Source organism: Alligator mississippiensis, chromosome 5 (assembly GCF_030867095.1).
Source record: "Alligator mississippiensis isolate rAllMis1 chromosome 5, rAllMis1, whole genome shotgun sequence".
Taxonomy (NCBI): Eukaryota; Metazoa; Chordata; order Crocodylia; family Alligatoridae; genus Alligator; species Alligator mississippiensis.
In genome coordinates this window covers 108,137,188-108,155,452 of record NC_081828.1, presented here as the reverse complement: position 1 = coordinate 108,155,452, position 18,265 = coordinate 108,137,188, and positions in this window count along the sequence as shown.

Genomic DNA, 18,265 nt, shown 5'->3' with positions numbered 1-18,265 from the left:
GCCTTGGTGAATAAAACCTCACCAATTCCCTTCTGTGCCCCCGTGATGAACTTATAGGCAGCCATTAGGTTGCCTCTCAACCTTCTCTTGCAGAGGCTGAAGAGGTCCAGGTGCCCCAGTCTCTCCTCATAGGGCTTGGTCTGTAAGCCCTTAACCATACGAGTGGCCCTTCTCTGGATCCTCTCCAGGTTATCCGCATCCTTCTTAAAGTGCAGTGCCCAGAATTGCACGCAGTACTCCAACTGCGGTCTGACCAGCGCCCGATAGAGGGGAAGTATCACCTCTTTGGATCTATTCGTCATGCATCTGCTGATGCATGATAAAGTGCCATTGGCTTTTCTGATGGCTCCATCACACTGCCATCACACTTGTCTTCTGACAGAGTTTTGCAGCTTTCCCTTGAGGAAGAGGATTGCAGGGTGCAAAAGGGAGTATTTGTACTGTGAAAAGTGTTCTCCTTCTGATGATTGTGCCTATCCTTTATCTTTTTCCAGTGATTGATCATTCTGGAGTGTTGTCATGGTCTAGTTTCATCCTCATAGTTTTCATAATCACTTTTGGTGTATTGGAGGAGATGTTCCACAGTCTGTGATAGCCATGTGTAGATCCATGAATTTGAAGGTTTTTATGGAAGACATTGATTATGGTGGCAGTGGTGATGTGGTGGCAGGTTTCACATTTTATTGTTAAGGTGTGTCCTATGTGGTATCTGTTGACCAGTGGGGAGATTGCTTCTGAATATGAGTTGGACGAAGTCTGAAGCCTGGGGGAGAGCAGGTGGCATATTAGGAATATTTACTGTCTGATCTTTTCTAAGTATAGGCTCTAATTGTTTATTCAAACTTCTTATTGATTCCAGTGTGAAATGCTTTGTGAGAAACACAGGTGAAGACTCGGTGTATGTGAATTTTTTTTATTGTAGTATGTTATTGTGGGGTATATATGTGGCTCATTCACCAATATGATCTGTTTTTCTATTGTTTTGTCCTTCACAGATAAAGACAGTTTTCAAGTTGATGAGTTGGGTGCCATGAACATTCTCCTCAGAGTAGATACAGAGGTACCCATGGGTCTAACTGTAGATTACAGTTTTCTTGGTGAGCCTGGGTGGTTGTTGGTTTTGTGGACATCTTCAGCTTCTTTGTATGTGGTTTCTAAGGTGCCATCATAAATGTAAACTCTGCTATCCAAAAAGTAGATGTTAGTGTAGGAATATTCTAGAGAAAATGTGATTGATTCCAGATCCTAGCTGCCCTGACAGTGAAGTAGCACCTCCTGATGTCTAGTCTGAATCTACCCTCTGCCAGCTTGTGACCATTATTTCTAGTCACTCCTGGTAGTGCTCGGGGGAACAGGGACTCCCCCAATGACTGTTGGTCCCCTCTGACTAGTTTGTAACAGGCCAGTAGATCCCCCCTCAGCATTCTCTTGTGGAGTCTGAACAGGTTCAGGTTCCTTAGCCTCTCCTCATAGGGCCTGCCCTGCTGCCCTCTGATCATGCGGTATCCCTCCTCTGGACCCTCTCAATGCTGTTCACATTCCTCCTGAAGTGGGGTGTCCAGAACTGGATGCAGTACTCCAACTTGGACACTTGGGCTCAGTAGGGGAGCTTGGGGAGGGTGGGGAAGACGGGATATGTGACTAGAAATGGGAGTAACTCAAAGATAAAAGCTCAGCCATGGATCAGAGTAGACAGGGTTTTGTAGCATATAGCCACCCAAGATGGGGTATGGAATTAAGTTAGAGGCATATAGGTGTATACCTGTGTTTTGTGTTTAACTGGAGGTTTGGGTTGTAGACATAGGGCTAGTATGGAGGACACAGGTGGGTGCCTGATGGCCACTGAACACCCAGAGCACTGTCAGGTCAGGGACATAAAGCACTCATGCCAAGGCCAGGGGCCTGGAGGACTGTGAGATGAGAGCAGATTTGTTGTAGTTGAACACCTGGGTATTTGAAGTAATTCCTGACAAGGTCAGGGGCCTGGAGGAATGGGTATTTAAGTAGCAGCCTCAACAGTCACAGACTCAGAAGGCTGGGTGAGGGGCCAAAGGGAAATGAAAGCAAAGCCAGAGCAAAGTGAGTCAAATGGGTCTATGGACAACACCACCAGGATCACTTCAAGACTCTGAAGCAGCCTTCCTATATGGTATAAGTTGCATGAAGGTGTGGCAGGAAATAGCAAAAGGAAGTATGCTGAAGAACTGAAACAAGAGGCAGGATTAGTTCAGCTACTATGGGGTGCTTTATCTGGCTGGAAGCCCTGATCAGATGAACAGAGCTGCCAGACAGGAGACTGTACTATACGCTCCCTCAGCTGGGAGCTTTGAACAAAGAATGGGGCACTCTGCTAATTTCATTGGGTCACCCCTAGTTTTAGTATTCTGAGACATGGCAAATAAATGTTCCCTACTTACTTTGTCAATACCCTTTTTGGTTTTTAGAGATCTCTGTTATATCTCCCCCTCAACCCTCTCCTTTTTAAACTGGTGGGCCCTAGGCTTTTTAGTCTCTTCTGGTATAGTAGTTGCTTCATATCCCTTCTAGGTACCTTTCCCAACTCTACTACACCCTCTTTTTGCTCAGAACTGTGCACAGCATTCAACATTTAGGTGCAGCATGGATTTCTACAGTGGCGTCATGATATTTTCTGTCTTTTTTTCAATTCCTGTCTTTATGATGCCCAATAGCGATTTAGCCTTTTCTGGTTGCCACTGCACATTGAGCTGTTATTTTTAGAGACCTATCTACAATGACTCCAATGTCTCTTTCCTGAGTTATAATAGCTAGTTCAGAGCTCAGCATTATACACATGTATTGGGATTGTTTTTCCTTATGTGCGTTGTCTTGCATTTGTCAACATTTAAGTTCATTTACCACTTTTTTGCCCACTCACCTAAGTGAAATCTTTCTGCAGTTCCTCTCTTTTGGTATTTGACTACCTGGAATACCTGTAGAGATAGAGGGTGGGATACATGGAGTTATACTTGCTGTTCCCAGGTTGCAGGGCAGAAAGGAGAGCATTTCATTTTCCTGTGATGCTGGATTTTGCTGGTTGCCACGTGGGGCCAGGAACATTTTCCCCTTCCTGTTCCTACATGTCAGGGTTTTTGTTTTTTTGTTTGTTTGGTTGGTTGGTTGCTTTTTTGTTTGTTTTCCATCTTTCTCAGAAGCATTGGGGGTTGGCTGCAGCCAGTGCTGGGGAATTTGACTGGGGTGTACCACTGCCCCTACTGAGACTAAAATCTAGGGCTTCCTGGTTAAAGGGTTTTGCCCCTCCAAGTTAGGGTTAGACTACCTACTCAGGGTTAGACTAGTTGGCACATTTGAGACCAAGCCCTCTGGGGAACTCCTGCTCACACTCCCACCTTGCTCCCTACTGTGAGGCTTCAGATCTTAGGATTCAGTGGCCAGCAAGGGTAAATTATTTCTTGATCCTGAATGATCCCTGAAACAGGTATGGCAAGGATTTGATAACAGTCCAGTTGATAGGTGAATATTGGTGTGTAGTCATGGTTTTTTAGGTAATGAACAAAGGCCAACATAAAAAGGTCCACTCATCAAACCTCTACATGTTAGCATTGTCCAGCATCCAAGTGGAATGAATTGTAGATTGAAGGCTAGGTGTCTCTGTTATAGCTGTTATAGCTGTCTCACTTAATGCAGAAACAGATGAATTTTGTTAACTTATATGATGTATAACCTCATTAAATCAAATTCTACTCTCAAGTTAGGCTAAAGTTAACCGAGCCAAAGTCCATTGAGTCTGAATATTGATATTATAATTACAGTTGTGCAACCAATGGAAGTATCTGGCTTATTGTTCTATTGGATTTCCAGAACTTAAATATGCAGAAGCAGACAAAATAGTATGCCCCTTATTCAGTGACTACATTTAATGTTAACCTGAGTATAACAGACACACAGACTTAAATATATAAAAATAACAGATAATTATAGCTGAGTAAATGCATGTGATGTTCAGTTTTTCTATGCATTTCTCTTTGCATATTTGGCAGTTACTTGTAATGACTACAGTTCAGTATCATAAATGCTAACATAATATACCTTTTGAACTAAGAATTTTCATGTGCCAAGTCTGGAAGAAAAGAAAATGTAGGTTCTCGCCCCTCCCCCGCCCCCATCTTTGCTTGAGGAAAAATGTGTATAGTTTGCAGATAATGTTTATGACAGTAATGAGACTTAAAAATAAAAATAAACAGTCTACAGTAAATCAAAGAATATGAGACCTGCCTGCCTCTCCCCCCAGAATATATTCCTTCAGTTTTGCCACATTTAGAGTGCCTGTCTAAAATACCGGCTTTACAGTTTATGAACAATTTATAAAGGCAGAGAAAAGCTCAGCATGTGGCATTTAGGACACAATCAAACTATTGTAGGTGTTGTTACTAGGATTTGGAAACAGCAGTGTAACTGAGATCAGAATCTGTTAGCAGTAAGGAATTTTGTGGGTGATGTATTTTATTGGGTGAACTGCATGGTTGGGATAGACTTAGACAAGCTTTTGAATGCAATGCATTTTTCATTAGGTGTCTTTCAAAAGCTTGTCTAAGTCTATCCCAACCATGCAGTTCATCCAGCAAAAGAGATCATGTACCACAAATCTTTGCTGCTCACATATTCCCTGGACCATCACAGCTATAGTATCATCCCAACGCTATTAGAATTTGTTGTTGTTCCTGAAATTTCTCAGGTCAGAAACGATGGGCTAATGCCAAATCTGATGTAAATCCATTGAAGATAATGAATCTATGTTGATTTACATCAAAATAAAGATCTGGTCTAATAGATATTGTAGGACTAACATGGTAAGAAGATTCCTGATCTGGCTATAGTTGAGCATCAACATCATCCTTTATGAAATGGTAATGAAAGCAAATATATTATTCCAGCACACAGATTCTTGCTCATGTCTGTGAGAAATCCATAAAAAGAAACAAGATAGCTTTATTCTGTGCCTTAACAGCAAAGTCATTTATCTCCATTTATAATTAAAGTACTGAATTACCAGTGCATGCCAATGTGCAGATTGTACTTCAGATGCCTAATGTGGAATTATACCTCAAACGCAATAATTTACTATAAAAAGGTACATTACATATATAGTGGGCACATCTACAAGTTCATTAATGTGCCTTAGGTACTGTGTATTTAGTTTAGTACTTACTTAATAAAGCACTAAATAAATATGCACTTGTTGCAGGGCACTAAGGTGCCTGATCCTGTAAGGACAGAATCTGCCTAGAGAGAGGGCCCAAGGAGCCAGACAGAAACCCCACAGAAATCTGTACCCAGTCAGGTGACTGGAAGAAGTCAGGGCCCTGAGCACATATAAAACCCAAGGCTGAAGCCAGCAGGGGTTAGTTCTCTGGCAGCAGCCAGGGGAAGGAGCCTGTAGACAAGAACTGCCCAGAGACACTGTGGCCGCCTGATATACTGCCTGCAGGACTAATGGGGCTCCCGCAGCTCACCAGGTACCCTCAGTTACAAGGTACTTAATGCCTGGGGAGAAGTTTGCCTCCTTTAAAGGGACAGAGTGCACCCTACACTGTTTGTATTATGTTATAGCACAGGGGTTTGTGTTTTTCTGTTTTTATTTAAACCAGTGGACTGGGCTGAGGCTATTGGGGAGGAGGAGATCTCACTGGGGCACACTATAGTGTGGAGACCCCAGTGCCAGTGTGTGCAGTGCTGGTGAGGGGGCACAGACAGGGATGCAGAGAGCCCAGTGATGAAGGGAGGCTGAGCTATATCAAAGCTTCAAGGGAACAACATTTGAATACCATCTGCGGGGCATGGGATGTGATAAAGGGGCAGTTTTGGAGTCATGCATTTAGCCCGTAAGGCTGTGTGTGTCCCGTGAGGCATCCATTTTGAGCTGACCCAAAAAGGGGTCCAGGAACCCACAGGGTTCAGTGTGGTTCATCAGGACCATGTCCAAACATATACTTGAGGACAGCCTTTCTATTTATCATAATTTCCAGCAAGATGTGGCAGGTGAGAAAAAGGTTGCCTGTAGGGCAGGATTGGCATGGTCACTGGGCCTTAGGGGCATCACGGTCACCCCTAGGGACCCTATGACACCATTAACTAGAGTTACTGTGCAGTAGCACCGTCACACATTTTTTTAGTGATGCTTACTGCACATTTGCCTAATAACACTTGTTACTTCTCAGCTGTGTGTTCTTGGGCAACCCTGGCACAGGATGCAGTCTGTCTGACTCACAAAGGACTCACCCCCCCCCTCCCTCCCCTCCTCTACCTAAACGAAACTGATTAAGATGTAGTGAAAGACACATCTAAGACCCTCAAGATAAAGGTGACAAGAGTGAACCAACTGCCCTAGGTCTCATTTGCATCCGAGATGGAACCATATGACCATTCATTTACATAAGAAATGGAGAATAGAAAGCCTGAAGCAGAAACTGCAGTGAATTCTGGGACCAGAGAAGCAGGGGAGCACTGCATGATGGGGAATCTTTGCTCCAAATGTTAATCAACCCATGTTCACACACACCCAGCTCAGCATTTATCAGACCAGTTCTAATCTGGATTTAATAAGGACTTTTTCCCCCCAGACACACACACACACCTCTAAGTTTAATAGGCATCTTGGGCCGTACATTCCCCGGTCCCACTATGGGAGGCCTATTTAAACTTGATTGACTAAAACTCGGTTGCCGGGTTAGGGAATGCTGAGGCAAGAGACCGAGTCAGAGGGGGTATGGGCAACATTTGAACAATGGTTAAAGGTTCATCACAAAGTCCAGCCCATTGGAGCCCTAATCACTGGTGTTGTCATACCTTTCCTGAGACGACTGGTGGGAGTCCTCTCCACAAAAGGTTATGAGCACCCTGATAATTGCTTTAAGTCTGTTAAAAGACTATAGTAAGATCTGGAAAAGTCATGCTAAGCTGAGGCTTGTGCACAACAAGTAAAAATCCAAAATCCTGATGCTGCAAGCTATCTATTGTTTCTGAAGAAACCATGAGATATCCCATCAGTATATCTGCCATCCATAGGAATCTCAAGCTGGCTCCCAAGTATTTGGTTACTCCCTAATCTTATGTGTTTTCTGACTATCAATCAGTTTCCTGAGATGGTCCAAACCAGATAACCCCTTGTCAATAGAAAAGACAATGATTTACACTACTGAGGGTGCTTCAAAGCAGCTGAACTGAGGGTATAAAATTCTGTAAAAAGTGTGTGTGCTTCAAGAAGAAGAAGGAGGAAAGAAGAAGAAGAAGGAAGAGAAAAAGAAAACTCCTGTGCTGACACCATCCCCTGTCGTTCTTGGGATGCTGGAAGAACAGATCGTCTCTCTCTTCAAGGATTGCGTTACGGACTGTGCCTGTCAGCTTTGCAGCCTGAGTACCTTGGACTAGGTGAGATCCCAGCACTCGCTCTCTCTCGCTTCTGTCTAGGCATAAACTTCTGAACCTGAACTGTATTAGTTAAGCTTGAGCTAAGTATCCCCAAATACTTAGTGAAACCAGGGTAGTATTGTTATTGTTTGTGTTTGTTTTTCTTTTGCATGTCTATTACTACTAGTACTATTATATATTTCATATGCTTAGCAATAAATAACTTTTATAGTCAAACTGGTAGTAATTGGGTATATTTTTCCTTCTCTGCTTCTCTTTCCTCCTGTGCTCTGCAGCAACGCTTCTTTTACCTAAGCTAAAGATCCCTGTGAAGCCCAAAAATATTGTGGGGTGTGCTCATCAAGAGGCCAAAGATTGGGACGTGCTGAGTTTGAAACACATAAGGGGATCAGCTTGTACAGGCTGATTGACCCAGTTTGACTCAGACGTGCCCTTATGAACTGAATGCTGGCCTATGGACACCCAGCCAGATTCAGAGGGATTCTGTTTACCTATGTGTTTGTGTCTGACTGCATTTTATTGTTCTTCTTATGAACTGATTCTTGGCATATGAGGGTGTCAGCCTGTCCATGCTGATCAGCCCGGCCAGGTCAGGCGTGTCACGTTAATATGTGTGTGTTTGTGTGTATGACTGATTTGGTGACTGGAGGAACCCAGTCCCATTGAGATTGAATCCTGAAAGATAGCTCCACTGAGGGTGAGGGCTTGCAGAAGGGAGAGATACAGCTCCATATAGTAACACTAGCAGCACATTGACAGAATCACCAAGACCCTAGAAACTATCCCTAATAAATGAGCACACCCCAAAGTAATGGGCAAATTTGGTAACACACTGCACATTAGGCTATTAATGTGGTTTTCAACCACCATGCTACTGCACAGTACTAGGCTAATGCACATTAAGTGTCTCGTGTAGACATGTCCTGTATGTATTAAAATTGGTGCTTCTTTAAGTAGGGAAGCAAACATGTAGAAGGAAAGATTTTGTATTACATTTCTTCTCAAGCATTAATAATTAGCCAGGACATATTTTATAAAAGGGAAAAACACTAGACTTTCAGTTCTTTCCTCCATTCTTATATTTTTTTTAATCTCTCCTTTACACTAGATGGCATACCTTCTCAATTAGTGAGAGGTTGAAGAGAAATCCTCTGGTGTTGACTGCAAATTATTGATCTTTTCTTCCATGGGAAGTTGATCTTGCTTCATTTACAAAATGTAATAAGCCAATTTAGTATCAATGTTTGAGTGCCCAGCAGTGTAAAAAATATTTAATATGAACCAGATTATGAGATCAAAGTATTTAACGTAAATGTGTAATATGTTAAAACATAGCAAAAATGAGTCATTTGCAATGACACCTGTAATAGCAGATTCACTTATGGGCTTGTCAGTTTTTCATTACAAACTACTACTTCAGAAGTTTACATGTCATAAATATTTCTACAGGAAAGAAGGAAAGTGTTCATTTTTGTAAACTGGAAAAAGAGATCCTATGGTCTAAATTCTGAATGACTGATTTATTATACCTGATTGTGCTTCAACTGCAGTCAATTTAATGACAGTAATAATATTTGTACACACCCTTAGATACTCCCAGTACCACTTAAACACCTAATAAATGGAATCTCATCTAGGTCCAACTGTTCAAATGTCCTGCTAAGCCCAGTGAAGTTAATTAGAGAATCAGATGTTCAGCCCATCGGAAAATCGAGTTATATGTCACCTTTCATATTAGCTTCCTTGTTTACAAAATGGGAATGATGTGAGCTCTGTACTTGAAATGGGTGGTGTAAGGTTTAATTTATTACAGGTTATGACATGCTCAGTCACTAAAATGACTAATAATACTTATAAATAGCATAATTGAACATAAATGAATACATTCGTGTGTGCGTGCGCACACAGATGTGCACACACATATACAATGTATGTATATAACACATATACAATGTATGTGTGCGTGTGTGTGTGTGCGTGTGTGTGTGCGTGTATATATATGTATATATTTAGTCAGTTCCGTGATGATTTGTAGTTCATTCAAGGTAAGGTAAAGAATAGGTATAGATAGGTTTTTTTGTTTTCAATTAATAGTTTACTTATGGGGGGAAAAGTCAATTTTGTGATTCTGGTTTAATTTGGCAATTGAGTAAAAAAGCTTCTGCCAAAACAAAACAAAACAAAAAGGAAAAAGAAATGGAAAAGATTATTTGTTGCTTGTTCTGATATTTTTTCACTGGAAATTTTCAGTTTATTTGTTCCAAAATGTGTTTGTTATGAAGATTGATTTTTTTTTTGTTATAAGTGTTCAAATTCTGAATATGAAATAATTAACTATTTTTTCCTTTTCTCTTGTTTCATCAAGGAATCTGACAGTTGGCAATGTTGTTCTTTTTTGGGTCAGTCCTAAGCAATGGTGTTTTATGTATACACACAACATGTGTATATAACTTTAGCAAGAAACAGACATCCCAAAGCACTAAGGATATTATTGGCCCAATAAGGAAAAGAAAGAAATCCTCATAGAAAGCATGTACTTATAAAGTAACTGATTTCCATAGAGATTGTTTTGACTAACGTGACAAGGCATCTAGCTCTCTGAATCTCTCAGCTGACTTGTTAGTCACTTGAGGCTCACCCAACACAATTTAACCCAAAGATTGTGCGTTTCTTTTGGCGAACATTAAACAGAAAAGGATAGTATGAAAAGATATAGATGTTCTTGGTGTAGTAATTATAGTATTCATTATGATGTTCTGAGGACTTGGTATCTCTCTGAGGGGCTTGAAAGAAATGTTGGTAACTGAGTTGCTTGTATGGGTGGAAGATGTCTTGTGGCATTAGTCTTTTTTGTCTTTGTTGAACATAAGGGCAGAATATTGAGGCAGAGGCTTAAATGAGAGAAAATTCAAGACTTGCAGCAAGACCTGTTTTCTGGTTCTATGGGGAGCTTGAGTGGATTTTGAAGCAGATTTCTACAGGTACCAGAAGCGTGTTTTAATTTAGATTACAGAGAATTCTACACCTTTGTGAGTACAATAGGGAAGGCCAATCTGGGTTGTTATGAACTAGATCTTTTTGAATTTGTGTGTTCATTTTTCTGCCTTTGAATTTTTACAATGCTTACAATATATGTAGCATCAGATTATTTTATATTTAGACATGAGTCAAAGTTACAACATAGGTTACACCTGTGCAGAGGACACAAGATGGAGGCTTGACATACAAAATGGAAACTTGACATTACTTAATATTACTTTACAGACATAGGCCTAAATCATATCATGTGCTTCAGGGCTTCTGCTAATCACCCACCAGGGTGAGAAAGAGCTTTTATTCCCTATTTGAAGGCAATACTTGGTGTAACAGGGTGATCTTTCCCCTGAAGAAGGGGCAGCCTGATCTATTAAATATGTTCAGCTGTGGGCCCTTCTGCTAATGTGGAAGGGGTTATTTTCCAAGTAGATGAGCCCACAGACTGGTGTGCATGACTAATTGTAGTACCAAAATCCAACAGAAAAAAATTGCAGTTGTGCATACCTTACTCAACAAAAATGTGTACAAAATATTATCTGTAGTAGAACAGACTCTGTTGTTGGAGGCTAAAGCAGGGGTGGGCAAAGTCCAGACCATGGGTCAGATCAGGGCTGAGGTGGATTCCATTTCCCAGAAGTTCCTGCCTGCATCACTGTGGCCAGTTTCTATGGAGACCCCAGTGACATGACAATGCGTGGCCCAGGTTTCCGTGGAGAATAGCTCCAGCACTACTGGCAGGGTACAAGGTTGGGTGGGGAGCTAGTCTGGGGTTGGGATCTTATGGCAGTGACAGTGTAGTCCAGAGCTGGGGAAGAACAAAGATCTGCTGCCCACACAGCCTGGGCAGGAAAATGCAGTGGATCACAGCTCTGCCCTGGTTCTGGACCATGCTATCATCACTGCAAGGTCCCAGCCACAGAGCAGTTCCACATCCAGCTGTGCATTGTGCTGGTGCTCCTGGGGCTGGTCTCTATGGAAATCTTGGCCCCACACTGTCACGGCCCTGCCACTACTGGGGTCTCCAAGGAAACTGCACACAGCAACGTGAGCAGGGTCTGCTGGGAAATGGAGTCCAGCTGCCAGCTGGATCCACCATTTTGCCCACCCCTGGACTAAAGTGTTTTCAAAATGAGATCCAACAGCAAAGATTTTACAAATCCCTCTTGATAATGAATCTAGACTATTAACTACCTCTGTTACCCCATTACGAATATATTGTTTCAATTGCCTTCCTTTTGGCATATCATCATCACCAGAGTATTTCAAAAAATGAACCTCTCAGATTATGATAGGGTTGCCCAGTATCCTTTGCCATGCAGATAATATGTTAGTGTATGGCAAAAATGAACAGGAATACAGTGAATTTCTATGTGCTGTTTTGGGATGCTTCCAACAATCTGGTCTCACTTTGAATGAGAAACATGAATTTGGGAAGGAACAAATAAAATTTGTTGGACATATACTTAGCAGAAATGGAATTAAACAAAACCAAGATAAAGGGACTAAAAGTCCTACTGGATCCCTATGACATTCCTGACATAATAAGATTGCTGAGCATGGGCAGCAATCTTGGAAAACTTGTTTGGAAATTTTTTTGCCAAATTTAGCACAGCTAAGTTAGACCTTAATAGATCTCCTTGTTGAGTTGACACATGCCAGATCACACTCGGGATCCCAATATTGTCCTCTTAGACAGGAGGGCATGATACAAAATTATATACACACACATAAACTACACAAACACCACTATGAGTTCACACACACATGTACACATACACAGAGACACAAGCATGCACTTTCATGGCTGTATGTTAACATTAGGGGGCATTGGGGTAACTTGGTGCTTGGTGTTACTTAAGGTCAAGTGGCCCCTGAGGTTACTCGAGGTCAAGTGGCCCCTGGGGTTATTCGGGGTCACTTAGGGTTGGGGTTACTTGAAATTACTGTGGTCTCTGGGGTTACTTAAAGTCATTTAAGGTTAAGGGCTTGAGGTTACTTAACATTAATTAGTGTTCATTAATCAAAGGAAAAAGCTGAAAGCTGTCAGAGCAGAGGAGCAATGCTGGGGAGAAGCCAGCACAGAGACTGGAGCCAGAGCCAGAGCTGCAGAAAAGAGACTATGGGGGAACTGAGAGTTATGTTGGGAAAGAAGCTGGGGCTGGGGGGGGGGGGGAGTTGGACACTGGAGAGGGGCTGCGGGGGAAGCTGAGGGAGGCTGCGGGATCTGGGAACCAGGTCAGGGAGCCAGGTCGGGGAGCACCAGGGGAGCTGCTTATGCTGCAGGTGTCGAGAAAAAGCTTTGGGGATGCCAGGAGAGACTGCATGTGCCAGAGAGGGGATGCAAGGGAGCCAGAGAGGGGCTCTGGGTGCTGGGAGACAGATCAGGGCATTGTGGGGGAGCTGCAGGTATCCGGGAACCAGGTAGGGCACCTGGGAGCCAGGTCGGGGAGCAGTGGGGGAGTCGCAGATGCTTGGAGAAGCTGTGGGGGTCCTCGGAGTGGCTGCAGGGAGACCAGGAAGCTGGGAGCTCAGTTGGAGAGCCCAAGGAGAAGCTGAAGGGGTGCCAGGAGTGGCTGCAGGAGCCCAGGAAGCTGGGAGCCATGTCAGGGAGCCCAGGGAGAGGCTGTGGGTGCTCAGAGAAACTGCAGGAGAGCTGGGTAAGATGCAGGTGCCAGCGGAGCTGGGGAAAAGCCTCAGCTGTGGGGGTGAGGCTGTGGGTCTCAGGACAAGCTGAATTGGGGAGCTGGGAGAGGCTCTGGGTCCCGGGAGCCAGATTGAGGCACTGTGGGAGAGGCTTTGGGTACCAGGGAAAAGCTGCAGGTGCAGGGGAAAACTGGGGGGGAGCCAGGTGAGGCTGTGGCACAGCAGGGAACAGGGAAGATAACCGGCAGGTGAGGCAGGAGATCAGGGGATGCTACGGGAGGTGTTGGGGAGATCAGGGAGATGGTGGAGGTGGTGAGGCACACTGGGGAAGCTGAGGATGGAGAGAGAGAGAAGACCAGGGAAGAAAGCGGAGGCAATGGAGCACAGATGGGGAACAGAGGGAAACAGGGAAGATTGGGGAAAGAAAGCAGAGGCAATGGGGCACAAAACAGGAATCTGGGAAGTCAAGGGGGAGGAAGAGGGAGGCAGAGGTGGAAGGACAGAGTAGGGGCTAGAGCTGGGAGACTAAAGAATAGGGCTGAGAGGTCATAGTTTCATAGTTTCATAGTAGCTAGCGTCAGGAGGGACCTGAACAGATCATGTAGCTTGACCCCCTGCCACAGGCAGGAATGAATGCTGGGTTCACAAGACCCCCAGATCATTCAAACTCGTCTTGAATTTGCCCAAAGTAGGGGCAAGGACCACTTCCCTGGGAAGTTTATTCCAGATTTTGGCCACCCTAACTATAAAATATTGCCTTCTGATCTCTAACCTAAACCTGTTCTCCATCAGCTTATTACCATTGTTCCTTGTCACCCCAGATGGTGCTGGGGAGAAAAGGGCTCTGCATATTTGCTGTTGTTCTCCCCTGATGAGCTTGTAGGCAGCCACCAGGTCCCCCCACAGCCTCCTCTTGCTGACGCTGAACAGGTTCAGGTCCTTCAGTCTCTCCTCATAGGGACTGTCCTGCTGCCCTCTCACTAAGCAGGTGGCCCTTCTCTGAACCCTCTCCAGGCTGGCCACATCCCTTTTGAAGTGCGGCGCCCAGTACTGGATGCAGTACTCCCACTGCGGCCCGACCAAAGTCACATAGAGGGGGAGTATCACTTCTCTGAACCACCTTTGGATGCATGACAAGGTATGGCTGGCCTTGCTGGCTGTGGTCTGGCATTGGTGACTCATGTTCATCTTGGAGTCAATAATGACTCCAAGATCCCTTTCCACCTCTGTGCTTTCAAGAAGGGAACTCCCCAGCCTGTATGTATGCTGTGGATTCCCAAGGTGCAGCACCCTGTATTTGTCTCCGTTGAACCCCATCCTATTCTCATCTGCCCACTTTTGTAGTCTGTCTAAATTTAGTTTCAGCCTCTCTCTCCCTTCAAGCGTGTCCACCTTGCCCCATATCTTAGTGTCATCAGCAAATTTGGACAGCATGCTTTCCACCCCCTTGTCCAAGTCGCTGTTGAAGATGTTAAACAGTACGGGCCTGAGGACCGAGCCCTGGGATACCCTACTGCTCACATCTCACCAGGTTGAGTACAATCCATCCACCACTACTCTCTGGGTGTGCCCCATCAGCCACTTTTTTACCCATCCAACCGTGCAGGCATCAATGCCACAGTTGCTTAATTTATTGATGAGGATGGGGTGAGAGACAGTGTCAAAGGCCTTCTTAAAGTCTAGAAAGACTATGTCCACAGCAACACCATCATCCAAGGATTTAATTACTTGGTCATAAAAGGCAATCAGGTCAGTGGAGAGGGAGAGAAAGCCAGAGCCAGGAAAGATAGAGGTGGCAGAGAGGAATGAAGCCCAGAGGGAAGTCAGAAAGATGGGGATTTACTTGGGAGCCGGCAGCAGACAGAGACCAACTCAAGGTAAAAATATGAGTTTTATTAGACAGGTAGTATACTATACAGCTCACAAAGTTATTGGTTCCTACACACACACACACACACACACACACGTACCCACACAATGGTAGCAGGAGAGAAAAGGGCTTGAAGTCAAAGTGTGTAGGGGCAAAATTCAGGTCCTTTGCTTAGGGAAGGAAGGTGGGTGATAGCTACTTATCCTGGGCTGTGAGTTGATCCTTGATTGCCGGTCGGGGTCTTCTCCAAACAAGGTATTGTCCAGAGGGGGTTGCTGGCAGGGCCTCTGGGTGGATAGGTGGTGTGGCTCAGTGCTGGTCCAGATGGTGAGGGCATCCCATAGTGATCACATTCTACCACCCTTTTTATAGGGATGGGCTACCTGTGCCTCCTATAGGAGGGACATGTCCAGGCAAGGACAGTCCTGCTCAGATGCCTACGTGCAGATCAAGGTGTCTTAGTTATTTGGTAGGACACAGTGGTGTGTTTGCTGGTTTCTGTAGGATCCTTGTCTTCCAAATGTTGGGTTCCTGTAGGTTCTTTGTCTTTCAAATCCTGGATTTCTGTTCTGTTCCTGGGTGAGGTCCATGGTTCCTGGGTGAGTAAATGCAAGGCAATGGTCCAATTGTTGAATTGATGGTCCAGTCACTGAGTTGGTCATTCAGTAGAGGCCTGCTACCATTGTACCTCAATCACCTTCATTCATTCCCATTCATTCAGGAACCAATTTACATGAGACTGATTTAGACATGAGTCAAAGATACAACATAGGTTACACCCGTGCAGAGGACACAAGATGGAGGCTTGACATACAAAATGGAAACTTGACATTACTTAATATTACTTTACAGACATAGGCCTAAATCATATAAATTCAATATAAAACAGTAAAAATCAATACAAACATAATAGCAACATAATATACTACAATATAAAATAGTAAAAATCTGGAAGATTCTGAAATAGCTTCTCTGTAAATCTAGAGATCCATATATGGCACTCCTGACACATCAATATATAGCAGAGGCATTCAGCCTTCGGACTGTGGGCCAAATGCAGCCTCCAGAGCCTTGGAATCTGGGTTGTGGGGCTCCCCACAGGCTGGGAAACTTGGCAGTAAGGGAGCAGTGGCAGTACTACCACCCCTCCCTGCAGCCAAAATCCCAAGCCCTATGGATCAGATTGGAACCACACCATGCCCCCTCCCACCACATGGTTGGTTTGGGGCCTGGCCACACACTTTCCCCATGCTGCCTATGGCTCCAAATCATGTCCCCTTCCCTCTGCCCACCTACCTTGGGGCCAGACCATGCTTTCTTCCCCCACAGAGCTGGTTCAAGGCCAGGTCACAGTCACTGCCTCCCCATGGGACTAGGTTGGAGCTGACCCAAGCCCCCTTCTGCTGTGCAGTTGGAGTGGGGATAAGCTGCCTCTCTCAAATCTCTGTGCATGGATGGGGCCCTGCTGGATCCAGCCCATGGAGGGATTGGGTACTAACCTTCAAGCCAGCTGGCTAAAAAGCAGGAGCATGATAGTTGCTCCTTTGGTATCCATTGGTATCAGGACTCTCCAGCTGAACTGCTTGTGGAATGATGACTTAGGACACCATTATCTATGGCACTGATACAGTTTAATCCTAAATGGCCTAACCTACAGTAATTTAAGAAATAAGGTACTGAGTTAAAACTTCAGCAGCAAAGGAACTTCAGTATTAGAGACAGAGCTGTTGTCAGGGGACAGAATTTGGGCCAGAAGTTCTCAAATGTTTAGAACTGTCCAAAATATAGCCAACACCCCTAGATCCTACTTTGTAAAGACTCCAAAGTCTTTCTCCAGAAAGACAAGTTTCATCTTCAGCATATTCCATCTCAACATAAACAGGGTCAACCACTAAAATGGACAAAGACAGAGCATGAAAATGATCCTCCTCAAGATAGTCAGCAGGAAGGCTCAGTTAGAGACAGAGCCTCTAAAAAGGTTATAATGAGGTCTGGAAGACTGAACAGACTGCTGCAAAGACCTGGCATTTAAACATTCATTTATAGTTTTAGTGTATATATTGGTCAGTTGGTATAGCAGAGTAAATAGTTCTAAATGTTACAGTTTCTTGTTAATCATTTAGAATGAATTGTGATCTCAACCTGTTTGTTATAAAGAAAGAGAGATGTGGAGTGATCATAACACCTAAATCTTCCAGACCTATGTGAAATGACCAGAGGGCTGTATTAGGAGGACAGTAATAAAGATCAGACAGCCTGGAGGAGGGGCAGATTATAACATGCAAGATGGCTGCAGGTGTCTCTGTTTCACTTGCACCACAGCCAGAGCCAAAGAGTTCCCTTTCTAGTGCTTGGGGCAGGGCAGAAGGGTTTGGTTATGTTTGTTTGATTACAGATTGATTAGAACATACAGAATTGAGGTTTTCCTACCTCTGTGGATCATGGTAAACTTTGAGGGATAATCTGGTCATTTTTTACCCATTACATGAGCTTAAGTTTTTGGTGATTCCTTTGTCTTCCCTGCTTTCTCCCTGCTTGATCCCTGGTTTCCTTGTCTTATGTTGTAGGCATTTAAAACAAAAAAAACCCCCAAATGCTTAAGTTTTATTATGTGATATCTTGTGGTTCTGGGATGCAGGAAGGGCTGAAGTAGATGTGATTATGGCCCTTTAGGTTGCCTATAGTTGTTGAGGCTGGACTGAAGGACCTGAAATGTCCCTTCTATTCCTGTGTTCCTGTGTATTAATACACGGTGTGTGACAGTTTAAGTCAATATTCAACAGAATATTGTCCCAAAAGTAGCTACATTGGAATATGCATAAATAAAGGCAATGTGTTTCTAAATCAGGCACACACAATACTTGCGTGTATTCTAGTTTATATTTTTAAATATAATTGCAAAATAGTTATGCAAGTGGGTCTTAAATGTGAACGTCTGAACACAGCTATGCACACATCTCATGAATAGATAGATATGTGCCTTTTCTCATGCCTAGCTCTGTCCCTGAATTTTTTTGCATTTATGGTTGTGCAGATCACATATGTGAATGCATGCAGTATCTTCAGGAATGTATAGTCATCTTGAAAAAATAGAGCAACTATTTGCCCCATTCTCATTGCAGTGTGAACAGTAAGTCTTAGTATGACAACATAAATGTATAAATTATTATTTTTTTACTGTCTATCACTTCAGCATTCAGCTAAATATAGCACTTTGGACAGATGAACAGATGTATTTCCCAGTTTAAATCATACCTCATTAAGAGTGAACTGAGGAAGAGATTACAGCCTCAAATCAGATTTTTTTCC